Source organism: Anopheles stephensi, chromosome 3 (assembly GCF_013141755.1).
Source record: "Anopheles stephensi strain Indian chromosome 3, UCI_ANSTEP_V1.0, whole genome shotgun sequence".
Taxonomy (NCBI): domain Eukaryota; kingdom Metazoa; phylum Arthropoda; class Insecta; order Diptera; family Culicidae; genus Anopheles; species Anopheles stephensi.
Genome location: NC_050203.1, coordinates 35486759 through 35502637, shown reverse-complemented (window position 1 = coordinate 35502637; position 15879 = coordinate 35486759). Strand labels below are relative to the sequence as shown.

Below are 15879 nucleotides of genomic sequence, written 5' to 3'. Positions count from 1 at the left end.
CGTGTTGCTTATTTACAGGCAATTATCCGTTCACGTTAGTAGCGAGAGACTTTCTTCTTCGAATCGCGAAAGGGCACCACACCACAACTGTAGGAACACTTGGTTTTGAGAATCAAATAAAACCTATAAGATATTGCTAAACTCGGGCCGGTAGTAAATGTGACAGCGGTGCTGGTCTTCACACAGCAGGACCAGGGTTCAAATCCCATCTGGGAAGCTACCCCATGGATAGGACTGACTATCCAACTACTTGGTATCATTGAAGATTGCATTATTTAAGTATTTAAGTATTGAAGTATTTTATGAAGACCTATTTTGAAGAGCATATGTTGTGATTTTAAAAATCGTTCCCAAAATACAAAAAGTTTGAAGCGACTTTTATTAATAAAATTTACTTATTTTTGTATCATTTTATTTATCGTTTTTGGCTATCTATTATGCTGTTTTAATGATCTTTTAAACGCTGATATTTTTTGCATGTTTAAATTTAGAATATTCATGACAATCCATGTATATTAATTCATTTAAAGTTTTTATGACGTATGGCTTTTTAAAAATGGTTTCGGAATATGTATTAGTTTGGCAAATGCTTTAGCTATCAGATGTTCAAGCCATGAATGAGTATTGTGAAAATTGTGAACATATCCAGTATAATTCCCTTTAAAAGGATTACTATAACAGGAAACTTACTGTAAAAATAACACAAAATTTTACAGAAAGGTCAAATATGTATAAAGGGTTATGAAAAGTGTAACAAAAAGCAAAACGTTTGTAGGCCCTTTGTATTACTTATAAAACTGAAACAAAATTATTCTTGCTGTCCAGTACAATTATCGGTCCGGTGGTCGAGGCGATAACGGCGCCGGTCTTCATACGGCAAGACCGGGGCTCAAATCCCATCCAGATCTTCTCCCCGTACGTAAGGCTGACTACTTTACTACGGGTAAAATCAAGTCACAGAAAGCCAGAAATGGCTCGCCGAGACCTCTCTAGGTTGTAGTGCCAAGCAAGAAGAAGATTCTTGCTGTCCGCGTCAGTTAGGTTTCTCCACAACTTTTACCTAAAGGCAAATAAGTACACATTTTCGTGACCAGTTTGTTTTTATTTTAACTAACAATCTACAGACAACAACAATAATACCCCCTTATTCCTTTGTCTTCAACTTATCTCTTCAACTCAATTTTGTGTACATTCAAATCTTATCGAACTAAAGCTTAAGTATAACAACATGAAAAAGGCACATACACATCACACTAGTCCGTGTTTGCTTCAATAGCTCAAGATTGTTAAACGGAGATGCTCAAAACTATCATACAAAAATAGTTTATATCCCATTAGCGGGTTCATTCATTTCTTTTCGGTTTCACATATAAATATGTATGATTAAGTGTTGTAAATAAATAATCGAATGCCCACAACATATAGTTAAACAAAAATACAATTTAACATAATCGAAAGATTCAATGCTTTTAACAACTACTCCTTTATTCAATTAGCGTTCCATTTCGAATAAAACAAGCGATAAACTTATTTCAAATCACAAATTGAGAACCAACATTCCATCATTGGTCCACTTTTAACCAGCGAGATTGAAAATTTGTCTCCAGCACCTTCTATTGTGCGGCGGTTTAACGAGCTACAAATGGGCCTTTGATCGAGCCACAGCAGCACGCATGCTATCGCATCGATAGCAAAACTATTGAGAAACATTAACACTTCATTTGCTAAATCCGTCAGTACCGTGGACCACTTCACTTTCAAGCCCAGCCCGCTGCATTCCTAGCATATCAAAACACCAGCATCCCGCACCAGGCGTCTCCATCGTACAGGCTCAGGCAGGCAGGTAGGTAGGTAGGTCACCGTTTCACAAGCAACAGGATATCTCAGCAGCTGGCGAACGCTGTACCAGCGCGCTTCGAGAAGGCACGGAAAACGTGTTCAACCAAATCTCTCCCCCTCACGGACTTGAGGAACTCTCGCGCGTAGAGAGAATGGGTTTTTGGTCCTCTATTTTTTGGAGGAATCGGATAGCTGCTCTCCGAACCGTTTTTGCTCTAGTCCAGGTCGCCGTGTGCTTCGCGTGCGTTTTTGGACCGTACACTTGAGAAAGACAAAGAGTTGGATGGATCATTTGTTTACATTTATTGGAGTTGGTACTTATTTTGAATTTCTGTACAATTTTAAGATTAATTGATTATTGTACTAAAAAGATATTTAAATCTGATAATGATCTTGATGTTGATGAAAATTTAAATTAAAATATTCTTTATTGTATTGCTATGCAACAAATCGATTTCTAATATTAAGATGTTGAAGTGTTTTCTTGAACAGCCCACAATTATTGTAACCTTCTGATGACGACATCAACCCTCGCGATGCGCCCATAGTGCTCCGTCCATGGTGAAATCGTGCGACTCGAAAAATCGCTCTCCGGACGGGAAGCAACTGCTCTGTCCCCATTTCTGCTCTTTCTGCTTCACTCTCGCGAGCACTCTCGGCACCGGGCAGGCGACCCAGAGCAGGCACACGTGCGCGCACAGGCACAAATCCACACGTGCGCACAGCACCAGCCCAGCACAGGCGGGTTTGCCGTGGGAGGCCCGAAACCAACGCAGGGCCAAAAGCGCGCCCGATCGGCTTTGGCTCAGTGCCGTCGGAAACTGTGGCGCGTACGGACCGCGCGTCCGCATCGGTTATCGCGTGCTCGAACACACTTGCAAAACTGCAGGACTGCAGCTTTGCCTTTGCGCATCATCCAGACGGGTCGCCTCCAGTGTCGCTCCAACTCCCGTGAGCGGGGTGGCCAAAAGGGGAGGACACGGGAAAGGGAGAGTAAAGGAGCGGTAATCGGGACCCCCAGAACGCTCCCCCCCTACCCGGGGGAACGGGGTTGGTGGTGACGTGGTGGAGGTGAAACGGTGGAGTGTGAGTGGTCATGGAGGTGAACATGGTTAGTAGTGTCTACGGAATGTGTGTGGCTTTCGGCGTGTCTTCCACCGGAGACACAGATGAGTGCGTTTTTGTGGTCGAAAAAGCATTCCTTTTCAGTGCAGATGCAAACGGCTGAAGATACTTCTTCGAGTGTGCGTGTATGTGTGTGTGTGTGTGACCTCCGTTGTCCTGTACGGATAATGAGAGGCACCTGTACCTGCGGTGTCCTGGTGCTGTAGATAAGATCTGTAACTGTGTGTGAGTGCGTGCGTATGTGTGTCTGTGTGCGTGCGTCCGTGTGTTTGGCTAGTCAGTGAAAGTCGAAAGGTTTTATGGATATGACTTTTTAAATGACCCTGTTACTTGCCTGAGCCTCCGCAAACGACATTATGGGATTCCTGTCGAGCGGACACTCAGAGGGAGTTGAAGTAGCACCGGATTCGTTAAACTTGTGTGTGTGGTCCATTTTCATGAAAAACCCGAGGGGTAATTCTACAGGGGTTTGGGAACTTTTCGCCCTCGAAAAACTCGCAGCAAAGATCGCTACAAAGACTTCATCGGTGGAGATGCTAATGTCGGAGTTCAAGCTGGCTGGCTTTAAGCGCGTAGAGATGAAGTTTTACCATCGATTCAACGAGCATTATTCAAGAATATTACGATTAACAAGCTCTCCGATGGGTGGTCAGGGAGCATTGAGCCTAAGGAAAACTCCACCAAAACTCCGGTGCGAGGGAACGGGAACATCATCATTGGATTGATTTTGCCTCCAGAATGAACGATTTTTTCCACGTTGCGTGAGTGTGTCAGTGTGTGCGTTTGTCTATATGCGTATGAACAATACGGAACCGCTGGTAGCAGTAGGGAACACGCGGAAAGGAACATCCCAGCATCCAACCCCAACAATGTGGGGATGATACAGGGTAGAACGCGGAGGTCAGTGAGAGCTCACGAGTAAAGGAAAGCGCGTGAGACGGAGTGGGAGAGCATACCTGCGTGCGATCTCCGGAGAAAAACCGGAGATACGCTCGGGGAGGATGCAAAAAGGTCACTGGAAACCACACCAGCGAAGTGTGTGTGTGTGTGTGGGCGGTTTGGAAAATCGAGGTCGTCGAATGATTATTGATATTAATTAGCATATGAGATTTGTGAGGTTGGGTGTGATAAGGAAGGAAGCTCCGAATTCGTGAAGTTTCTATCCTTGATGACGATAATTTGTGCTGAAGTTGGAAAGCGGTTGAAATGAAGATGAAGGCAGTGGAAAAGGCAGTTACAAAAAAAAAAATACACACCTACAGAGGTTCAGAGAATCCAAACGGCAAAACATTTCACCGGGATTTATCGACGCTAGATGAAATGGCAATTAAAATCGATTTCTGTCAAAAACTTTCTCTAATTGTGTTGAGCTAGCTTTTCTGGCTCACAACTCTTCAAGAGCTTGTTTCGATTGTGGCACTGCAGTCAAAGCCGTGATCCTTTTCTTGAAGGACGAATTGAAAGGATAGCATCAAACATCAAGGAGAACTTGTTCCTTGAAAGACATATTACTCGGGAAATCGTCGTACAATTCCGAGATTTGTTAATAGTAAAGTGAAGTTTCCTTTATCACACCTGGATAACTAACCTATTGGATCAAGCAATCATCAACAATTGAAAGGGAATTTGTATAGACAAAAACTAAAACAAAAATTCACTCTTCTACCCCTCCGATTGTGAGACACTGGTACATGTGTGTGAGTGTTTTTCTTTTTTTGGTATGTCTATGTCCTTGGCGTTCAAGCAGCATGCAGACGACAATACATGCAATCGAGCTCGTTGTCCTGTATCGCGCACGGAAGTTCCTGGGCCCGATCTGTGAATTTGTGCTCCATCGTTCCGTAAAAGCTTTTGCGGAACGGATGAGAAATTCGTCCGCCAAACGAGAATGCTTGCGAGCGTGTGTGCGTATGTGACATTCGGCCGCGGCATGGCTGAAAGAAGTCTCCTATTTTATGGAAGATCTACCAAACAAAAACGCGCCCAGTGGAAGTAGATGGAGCAATCCGATAGAAGTCAACTGGGAGATGGACCCATCCGCATCAGTTGGCCAAAGAAACAAACAGAAAAAAAAAACAACAGCAAAACACAGGAGGAAACAATAATATCCCCACCAGCGAAAGAGAGTTGATGATGAGCTCAGCCATCCGTCGTCGGTTTTTTTTCGCTTTCTTTTTTTGTTTTTTACTTCAGTTGGTTGGTGGGTTTTGCCTGACGCACACCTGACCCTCATCAGGCCCGCTTCGGGGCCGCAAGGATGTTACACACAGTCCCAGGATAACCACGCCGAACTGACGCAACAGGATTCTACTTTGTTGCGATAATACTCGTAGCAAAACGTGAGAAAACTTTACCGTGAAAAGCTGGGGGTGAAGACAGGGCTGCCAAGGGGGAGGGTAGGAGGCGTAAGGGAGGGACAAACCTTTCGGAACGAGCTAGCGTCGTGGGTAAAGCTTTTAGCAGGCGGTGAGCGTAAGGAAGGAGAGCGCCAGCGAACGGGGACAGATTGAGAGCGTAGAGTGAACAGACAAATCAAGACTCAGGATAGGATAGACAACGGAAGGACAGAGGAACGGACGGAGGACGTTCAGGATACACGAGGATTACCGGTTGTGTGTATGTGATGTGTAGTGTGTGTGTTGGTGTGTTGGTGTGTCGGTGAAAAAGTTTTCTGCCATGCTGATAACATGTACATGGAACAAGAACAAATCCTGTTTTTTCTGTTGCGCTGCTGGTCCTGAAACAACTGATAACATGGTTCGTAAGAGAACCAGGGCCTATGGGCTGTACCGAAAAAGAAAACGAGAAAACCATGCGAATACGATTCAATCGATATTGGAAAGAAGTTGAAGTGCCCTCAATTCTTATCATCGAAAAAGCGAACAATCATGTTGTGTTTGACCAGTTTTGTTTTTGATTTTATTTCAAAAATAAACTGCCATCAAGGCATATTGGAATTCCTAAACTTAATTGGAACTTAGCTTAACGATCTCACATAGGAATAAGGCCTGCCAATTCTGGTTTAGTAGACTTATTCGTCCCACAACGTAGTTGGATAGTGAGTCCTCATTACGAAGGTTCGAATGGGAGTTGAACCCCGAGCCTACTGTGTTAAGATCAGGGTCGCTATCGCTTCAACAACCAAACCGCCCAACAGCGTCAAGATATACTATTTAAAACCGTATTGGCTTAGCAATGTACGAAAGAGTAGCGATCAACGATAAGCCCTTACTCCTCCCTTCAGTAGGAAACCAAAAGTCTTTTAAACTTTTACCTGACTGCTCAGGCTCAGCACAGTCATTAAATCGATCAGGTCAGACGAATGGTCCGCATAAAGCTGTATCCAATTACATCTGCATCTATTAATCTAGCATCATTGCCGACGACGACAATTTTCCTAAGCTTAGGTGACTGTCTGAGCCAGGTAGAATAATTTATTTCCTATCGATTCATGAAAATTGTGTCGAGTAAGGGCAATAACGGCCCTGCACGGAGGACGCAGGACGACCGGGGTGAATAATCCATCAGTTCCTTCCCTAAGCTTATGCTGCCTTTTGCTGGCATTTGAATATGTATGCATTGCATAAGCACGGGTACAGAACAATCCCGGTCCCACTGGAGAGTTCAAATTCTGTCCCTCCTAATGATAAGGTAGCGATTTTGAACTGGTCATAACAAATCATGGAGCAACGCTATGGAAACGTTTAAGAGGTTGAAATGATTTATTTAAAGAGACGAAGCTTACATTTAGAAAAAAAACCCAACTCGGTAAGGACTCTTAAGCATAGCACCACGTGATTGTACTTTGAAAGCTCCTTTATGTATGCATTTCAAATCACAATAACAATTTCTATCCCATACGATGATGTCGCCTTCTCGATCCGGCGACTTCATAAACCGTATTCAATATGCTTTCAATTCGAAATGGGTCCAATAACAATAACCATCTAATGGACAGTAGGGGGAAGCCAACAAACTTAAAAATCAATCGCCACAAATGAATGTCCCCCCTCCCTGTCGATATTCTTCCCTGGCACCTCCCTTGGGGGGATTGTAAACAATTCCGCTCCGTATGAATTCCCGCAGGCGAAATGTGCACAGGCACAAATGGCAAATCAAATCGCTAGCACAAATGAAGCGCACAGCAGGAAAAGTGAAACAAAAAAGCATATAGCACTATGCAAGTGACAATCATGCATTGATAAGGGAAAATGGCACACGCCAATGTACGGCAATGGGTGGCGCGAGAGAGAGAGAGAGAGAGAGAGAGAGAGAGACAGGATGGGACGATGAATGCAAGAAGGTGTGTTCCTCTATTAGTGCGTGAGTGTTCGAAGCATTCAGCTGCTTCTCTGTTTGCACACGAGCTTGGTGGGGTTCTGTGTGTGTGTGTGTGGGGGGGCCAAGTGTGCGAGGATGTGTGGATGTGGAAAATGATACTCTAGGTCCATTTATCACCGTTGATATTCTGCTGACGGCATATGCCAGCGAAGTGTGGTTCGTTAGTCGCTGCTACGAGAAAGACCAGGAAGAGAAGAAGCTGGGAAATGTGTTTGTGTGTGTGTGTATCTGTGTGCCTGTGTAGCTAACAATGAGGATGATCGGTATATTATGTTCATTCATAGGCAACGATTCGAAAAACAACGCCGCGAGTACGTAATGAAGCTTTGCAAATAGGCAGCCATTTTTGTTTCTTTTTTACTTGGATGTTTTATATTAGACCACACTTTCCGTAGGAGAGTAAAAAATCGTTTAATTGAAACAATTTTATAACAATTTAAATTATAGTTTTACTTTTTACCGTTCTATCCGAATGAAAAAATCTTATTTTTCATGAGGTGCAACATTTTTCATAGCTAAATTATTATAGTTTCACTTATTGAATTATTTTAGTTCTTTAAATATTTCACTTTTATTTTTAAATGTAATATTTATAAATTTTCATTGAACTTTGGTAAATCGGTTAATGCTTTAAAATTGTCATACTTTAATATTGCTAAAGACTTTCATAAAGTTTGTTTATGTTTCATCTATTGTATTTCTATTAGTTTATCACTCTTTTATTGTATATTTCTATTTTTCTACTATTCTTTAATTTTATTCTTTTCTTTATTCTAATATTCTTTTGTTCAATTGTTCTATTGTTCAACTATTCGATTATTCTATTATTATATAATTTTATTATCATTTTATCTCTTTAGTATCCTGTTATACTACTATTCTTTTATTTTATTGTAAGTACTTTATAAGCAAATATTACGAAGTCGTTAGTAATACGGCTAGGCCGTCTTTTAAGAATAAAAAAATACTAAACCCTTGAGCGATACGATGTTACGTGTTCCTATCGAGCTAAAAAATACTTTGTCCTTTGTTTAATTAAAGTAAGCTGAAACGTGTTGTTGTACTTTCTGTAGCGGATACATTTGTTTTATTTTTTACTTGAATATAATAGAGAATGAGAATGGCCGTATTTTCACATTTGTTGTTCATTTAAATAGAAGAAGAGTTATTTGTTGAACTTAACTTATAATATCGGGGCGGTCCAATGGCAGAGGCGATAACGGCGCCGGTCTTCACACGACAGGACCGGGGCTCAAATCCCATCCAGACCGCCTCCCCGTACGCAGGGCTGACTACTTTGCTACGGGTAAAATCAAGTCACAGAAAGCCGGAAATGGCAGGCCGAGACCTCTCGAGGTTGTAGCGCCAAGGAAGAAGAAGAAATTACAATATACAAGAACATTTGGTAATGAAATGCAATGAGCTCCTCATCGCTTTCCTCATTACATTTAAACTTTTACTTAGCTTTGCTGATTAAAGTATATTAAATTTTCCTTTTAGGGAGCTTTGATTTCTTGGAGCTTAGATTGAACACATTACTTGTACTGACAAATATCCTATAGCATTTCCTCTTTGTATTTTGAGTTCTGAACATGCTCCTTTATATAGCATAAAACCTTTTTTTATTAGAATGAAACTCTTATCGGATAGCAGTTATGAAACAAATTTAAACAAATTATAAAGTATGTCAAAATCATACCATTATACAATTTCAAATAAAGTAGACTTGCTTTGGAACTAAACTATGGTGCAGGAACGCACAGTTGAAAACGATTGCCGAATCTCGTCCTTGATCGGTGGGTCAAAATCAAATATTCTCCTTATCCTGCGGCCTTCTAAGCCAGCCGGTCCTTCGCTTTGAGCTTACAATAACACGGCACACATTCGCATCTCCTCGCCTAAAGACCTTTTCTCCACAACAACACCATCCATCATGCCCATTGTTGTACGATTTTACTGTCCCTGTCCCGTTCGATCAGGCTATAATGGAATAGGTTTTCACACGTTCACGATGGGGGCCCCCTTCCCATCGGCAGAGCGTTTGCGAACATCGTTAGCTGCTCCTTTTACATACGAGACGATGCGAGAAAACAGCTCACAGGCACTATTTTCGATCGTTGATGTTTATAGTTCGCTCCACATTCGCATGCCTGAAGGGTGGTGAACCAAAGGGAAAAAAAGCAACAGAAAAAAAAGAGAAGCATGTAGTACACGGCTTCAAACAAGATAGACACACCGGTTGTTGGAGTATAAAGCGGTAAACGGTGAACATAGAAAAAAGCTCCAATACTACAATACTGCGAGTCCTTCCGGAACGGATGGGTGGAAAACTTCCGTGCAAACCGGAAACACAGAATCCGGCAGAAATTGAATTCGTCAGAGCAGTGAAATTTTCCTGCCCGTGTTTGCGGTGCAAGCTTGCGTGTGTGCATTGTGTGTGTGTGTGACAATGTGTCAGTGAGGGGTAGTGCCAGTGCTGGTGATTTATATTTATTTAAATAACAATCACTTCCGCTTCCGTTTTTCGCTCGTAGCGCGTATTTTGTTCTATTTATTGAAGTGTGCTTTCTTTCCGTATTTATGTGGCGCTTTGTAGTGTGAGAGTTAATTCCTCTGCCTGCGTGTGTGAGTGAGGTTTTGAGTGGTACAAAGTACAGCTAGTGTGGAAGAGGTTCGTGATGGCTACTGATAATAAGTTAATTAAGAAAATTGCTGTGTTGAGTGAATATAGTTCGTAGTAGAAAGTGTGTGCGCCAAGTCTCATTCTTCCAGAACTAGCTAATCTAGTGTAGGAAGATCTGGTGGAGGTGGCCTCGAGGCATCGCGGAAGCCTTGTTTAAGATTCGTTGCACGCAACGAGAAGCACATGAATTGGATAACTGTTGGAATTGGACAAAGCAGCCGTAAATATCGCCGGATTTATCTGGAGCAATTAAATTGAAGGTAAGTCTGGCGGCCATGTTTCTTTTTTTTTGCTGTACGATAATGTCTTTTATTTTATCGCGTTTATAGCAGTTGGGTGAACTTTGTTTTGTTTCTTTAGTTGTCCATCAAAAGCGATAAATGGCAAAGCGAATTCCGTTTCCAGCAGCTGGGCTGTGCTGGGCTGGGGAGCAAAACAAGGCAGCAACAAACGGCACACCAAATAAACTTCCTTGACCTTGGGCGGGATAAACAATGCTGAAAGTAATTTTATAGTCCCACATTTTTATTCCTCCCTGTCCCATACGCTATTGAAAGGCACGGGTCCTGTAGAGAGCAAACAACAAAAAAAAAACCATCCCGAGCACGGATGGTAATCGGAATCTGCAACTGGCCATAAATAATCGGGGATTTACGAGGTTCCATTAGCTGCGACAGTGCGCAAGTAAATCATTCTTCAGTTCAAGGGATTTTTACTTGCGACCGTTACTAACAGCAGCAGCAGCAAAAGTAGTAGTTGGTGGTTGGAACAATGCAAACAGTATTGATTTCGGTATCGGGTTCGGTGGTTAGATTTCTGGCCTGCGGTACGATAGCGATCGATCGATCGATTGTTTTGTTGCTCTGTATATTGCCCTCGGCATGCGATGCGATAATTGTTTGATTAATTCCTCAGCTCGGATGAGGATAGCGTTATATTGATGTTTATTGCGGGCTCGTCTGGCGCTGGGGTTTATGGCTTTTATTTTTCTTCATCCATTTTTTAGGAGATAGTTTGCCCTTTTATGCGTCATTGAATTTTATTGTCTTGATGAAAATAGTCCCATTCATTGAGGATTGGTGAATGCTTGTAATCGACAGCTACGAATAAAAATAAATATAATTCATTGAAAAATAAAAGCATTCTCAACGCTTTTTTTTGCACATTGGGCATTTTGTGTGATTTGAAACTAAAAATAAATTACGCATTAAGAGGTTGGAGGTAAGGCAATTAATAGGTTCTGAAATTCTGTTCCGAATTTTATGTAAAGCAACTCGATAAGAAAATATTAATAAATAAATCCGCCCCTGTCCGGCGATCCGGAGACAGAGGCGATCCCGGCGCTGGTCTTCACACGGTAGGACAGCGAATCAAATCCCTTCCAGACTGCCTTCCCATACGCAGGACTGATTATCCAGCTGCGTATAAGATTAAGTCAAAGAAAGCCAGAAATGACCCACTACGAGACCTTTCAAGGTTGTAGTGTCGATAAAAAGGGAAGTATAAGACATCCAACATCAAACATGTTCGTGCCAATTTCATAAAGAGGCTCTAAGAATCTTTTAAAATTGCATTTAAGTATAATATATGAACATCTTTATGGTAAACAGTGACAAATCAGGTCATTTGGAGGCGTTAGGCAGCATGGAAACAGGGGGCTCCTACCAGATCGAATATACACGCGTGTCCCTATAGGTTCCATTTCGAGTCTCTTAATACACGGTCCTTTCTAGCTGACGAGGCTTTTGGTAGACACCTACTCCTCCTAATGTTTGATCCTCCATTGAAAATGAAGAAATTAACTCTCTCGAAGGTCCCCATTTAGAGTAATTAAAAAAAGGCTAAATCTAGTCAAAAAGACTCAAAATTGAAGTCGACTGTGGTCGCAATGCCTCAAAAACACAGTTGTCACGATAAAAAATAATTTCAAATTTTGTGTTTTTTTTGGGAATAAAAAAAATAGCAGTAAAATTGTATAAAATTAAGATACATCACAAAATTTGTTTTTATAAAAAAAATAATATTGTGTGTAAGAATGAGGAAAAATAATACGATGATGTGTATTTTTTTCTGATTACGCATTGAATAAATTCAAATTTTATAATTTTGATGCTATTTTTATAAACCTGATATTGCACAATTATGTTATGTGAATTTATAAAATTTATTTACTCTTGTAAAACTGATGTGATTTTCAAGTTCATATGCGTTGAAAACTCTTAAATAGTTTTAACCCGATTTTTGCTCGAGAATGTCCACAGTTCGCTAGAAATGAATATTGTTCTCAAATTTATTTCCTATTATTATTGCATTTATGAAGAAACATAATATAAATTCGAGCACGACATTAACTGCTTAAGTGTCTTTACCGATATTAAAATTGCCCACCAAAAATAAAGATCCTCGTTGTTTACCATCTATTCGGTGGTGTGTTTTGTGTATAAAGAAACTCAAAAAATGCCGATGCTACAGTTTATTGCGGTTTATTAAAACATTTACGCTGATACCCTTGGCCTTCCATTCGCATTCCACCGTAACCTAAATCTTGCACCTCGTACCGTTCGCCGCGCGTATCGTACCGTCTCAAGAGCGTCCAATGAGCGTCCCGGCAATAATTCAATTTCGCCTGGATGGTCTATAACAATAAACAGATTTAAAATCGAGTTTCAGTTTATCTTCCGCTCCGGTTGAGGTGGTGAAAATTGCCAACAGCCAACAACTAGCTCCGCCACAGCTCAACTTTTGCACCTTGTCTTGTGCCCTCTCTCGCCCAGCCCGGTGCCGCTCTCTCCGGTGATGCACACAGGATCACACGTCAACAAATTCACTTACAGCGTAACTCGATGTAATGTAGCACAGCATCAGCAAGATACTGCTCCGAAAGGGCGCTGTTGGATGGCTCAGCGAAACCCATCCTTTGGCCCAAGACGCTTCCCATTCCCACTTGAAGAAGGAGGGTTCAATTGCGAGGCAACGTGCTGCTGACATGACGCTCATGAAATAGCATAAACGACCGTAAAAAAAGCCAATGCTCCCTGAAGCATTAAAAAGGGCAAAACCCTGAAAGGTTTTTTGTCAGCTCTTACCTGCTGTTCTACTTTTTATGACAACTTGCAGTAGGAGCTTTTGAGCAAACGTGAGCAACATGTTGATACGTTCATCTTAGTGCAGCTTTACTAGCTTTTCAACTTAGCATTGGTGGGAATTTTATGTAGTCTTTTACTTCCAACTGTCTCGTTACGGTGAGCTGAATTGTACAAATAAAGACATTTAGCATCAAAAGTACCCAATGTTTTCAGAATCTCGAGTTCTCAGAAACAAAAGCTCGAAGACAAAAAAGGACTCTTCAAATACCAAGTATCGCTTACGCTTAATGAAGACTTTCTGTCTTCGATACAGCTAAGGATAATGCTCCTCTGCTCTATTGTTTTTGTTTGGCTGACTGAAGACAAAAACTTTTCACGAGAACTAGCAAATTTGGCTCAAACGTCAACTCAAAACGCAATCAAGTATGAAGATCGTCGATATCACGTGTCTAAAGTTTGCTCCAATAGCAATCAACCGTAACTTTTCCACCCGGCACAAGCACAATGCGATGACAACAAGCTTTCCCTTTCAGCGCGATGCTTTGTTCCGACTGTCTGCTTCACCTGTCCTGCCTTTGATTGCAAGCTGCCGCCATCATTCTTTTGCCAGCAATAATGACTCCGTTTTTGTGTCATTATTTAACTTTCCCTTCGTTCGCTTCACCAAACGATTGCGACGTATTTTTGCTTCCCTCCAACAGCAGCAGCAGAAATCACCAGCAAACTCATATCATCTATCAACCGAGGCCGTGTATACTGAACGCGCTCATTCTGTGCCCGAAAGCTCACTTGTGCCTCGTAGCACAGCGAAAAAAAACAAAAGGGAAAAGAAAACAAAACCCGGAACCGGAATATCTGCTCTAATTGAATGGAAAAGCCGCCGGGAGAACATTACTGGACGCCGCCCCTACAGCCCAGACAGCCCTCTGCTTTATACCATGCTCATTTGCATAACTTCCACTTTCGCTCGTTTCAAGGGTGGCCATTTGCATGGGATTGGATGGATTGGAAATGGTTGTACTTTTACGTAATGATGTTCTTTTCTTTTCCTGCTTTGTGTTCGTCTGTTCTACCGTAAGCGACAGACAGAGAGCCTGCGAGACAGAAAGTGTTATTGTTATGGGCCAACTTTGGGTGATGTTTACAGCAAGACTTTGTAGTTCGAAAGTGTTTTTCTTTAGCATCAGTTTTTGTGTGTGTTTTCTGACGGTTTAAAACGAAATGATGGACATGTTGTGGACAAGAATGTGAAAAATCCCTACAGATTTGAATTGAAAGTCCGAGTTGTAAATGTAAACTGTGAGGATAAGGCATGATTAAAGAATATTTAAATTGATTTTGAATTGCGTCCCACGATAGCTCGTTGATCGTGTTTTTGTGAAGAACCAGTGGTGAAATCTAAGCTGAAATTGCCTTTTTTCAGAATTCTAATACCTTGAACGAAATATAAATACACTATTTTTGTGTAATTGAAGATAAAAACTTGAGAAGGCCTTTGAGGACATGGAGACTTTTTGAATGATAAGATTCCCAGGAAGACAACGCACCAGGTATGTTGAGGCATCTTCGGTTACTAGGTAGCCTTGTAGCAGAGCTTTCGACTGGTACCTACAACTCCCACTAGGCGAGACTCCTTATACGACAAATCCCTTGGAACAACAAGGTTTTATTAAAGATAAGGCTTAGACGAGGAAGCCTTGGAAAAAGGGGCCTCTTCGACTTTGAGTGTTTGACTAGAATGGAGACCAAGGCTCTTTCTAAAATGGGGTTTTTTAGATACAAATACGAGGTTCTGGTAGATACGAATTCAACTGGTGTGCCTATGAGCCCAAGAAGGCGAAACCCCTTCAACGAGACAACAAGGTTTTTTGGTAGACTAGGTCACTTGGTAAACAAGGCCATTAGGATGTTGGAGCCTCATTGACTAAGAGATCTCCTGTTAATGGACACTTGGACAACCAAGCCACTTAGATTGCAAGGTTTCATGGAAGACAAGACTTACACGATGATGCACGATGAAAATTATGAAATCCTTTCGAAGCCAAGGCTCTATCCTCTATGAGGAAGACGCTTCAAGTACATGATTCCTTAATAAATGAAGGCTTTTACTACGAATTCTAATGATCGATAAGACTTGGATGACGAAGTCGCGTCAACTAGGAAGTCTTATGTTAATTAAGGATAAGAGCCTTTGACTACGAGGTACTTTGGCCACTTCTTGATACGAATTTGACTGATGCCTTCGACTTCTAGGAGGCAAAACCGTTTGATCTTCAAGGCTCGTTCTAGTCCCCAGGGTCTCGTAGCAGAGTAGGTCACTTGGACGCTTAGATTGCAAGGTTTCATGATAAACAAGACTTACACGATGATGCTCCTTGGAAATATTGAAAACCTTTGGAGATCAAGGCTCTATCTTCTATGAAGTCAATTGAAAGAGGCAGCTTTAACTACAAGACTTATTAATATATGACGCCTCTGCTACTATGAGATCTATTGGTTGATGGCCCTGGAAAGCGAAATCGCGTTTATTCAGAGGTATTTTACTGCCTCTGTTTGTGTACTGTTTGTGTACCAGTGTACACAAATCCCTTGAGACAACAAGGTCTCTTAGCAGACTAAATTACTTCGACCACAAGGACGCAAGGTTTCATTGTGGATAAGCCATAAACTGTGAGATCCTGGAAAGGAAGGACTACTGCGAGGTCTCTTGGTAGGCGTATCTTGAACTAAAATGCTCCTTTTTAGATGATGCCTCTTCTACTACGAAGTCTCTGGTTTATGAGCCTTGGATGGTGAAATTGCTTT

The 15879-nt window shown here is 41.6% G+C and overlaps 1 protein-coding gene across 1 annotated transcript in view; it reads left to right on the top strand.

The window, feature by feature from the left end:
* Positions 1-2585: 2585 nt before the first annotated feature.
* Positions 2586-15879, top strand: part of LOC118509657 — a 45667-nt gene continuing 32373 nt past the window's right edge. The window contains exons 1-2 of the mRNA XM_036050617.1: positions 2586-2950; positions 9902-10248. The gene's annotated coding sequence lies outside the window, so the exon portion shown is untranslated. The remainder of the gene's footprint in view (positions 2951-9901; positions 10249-15879) is intronic.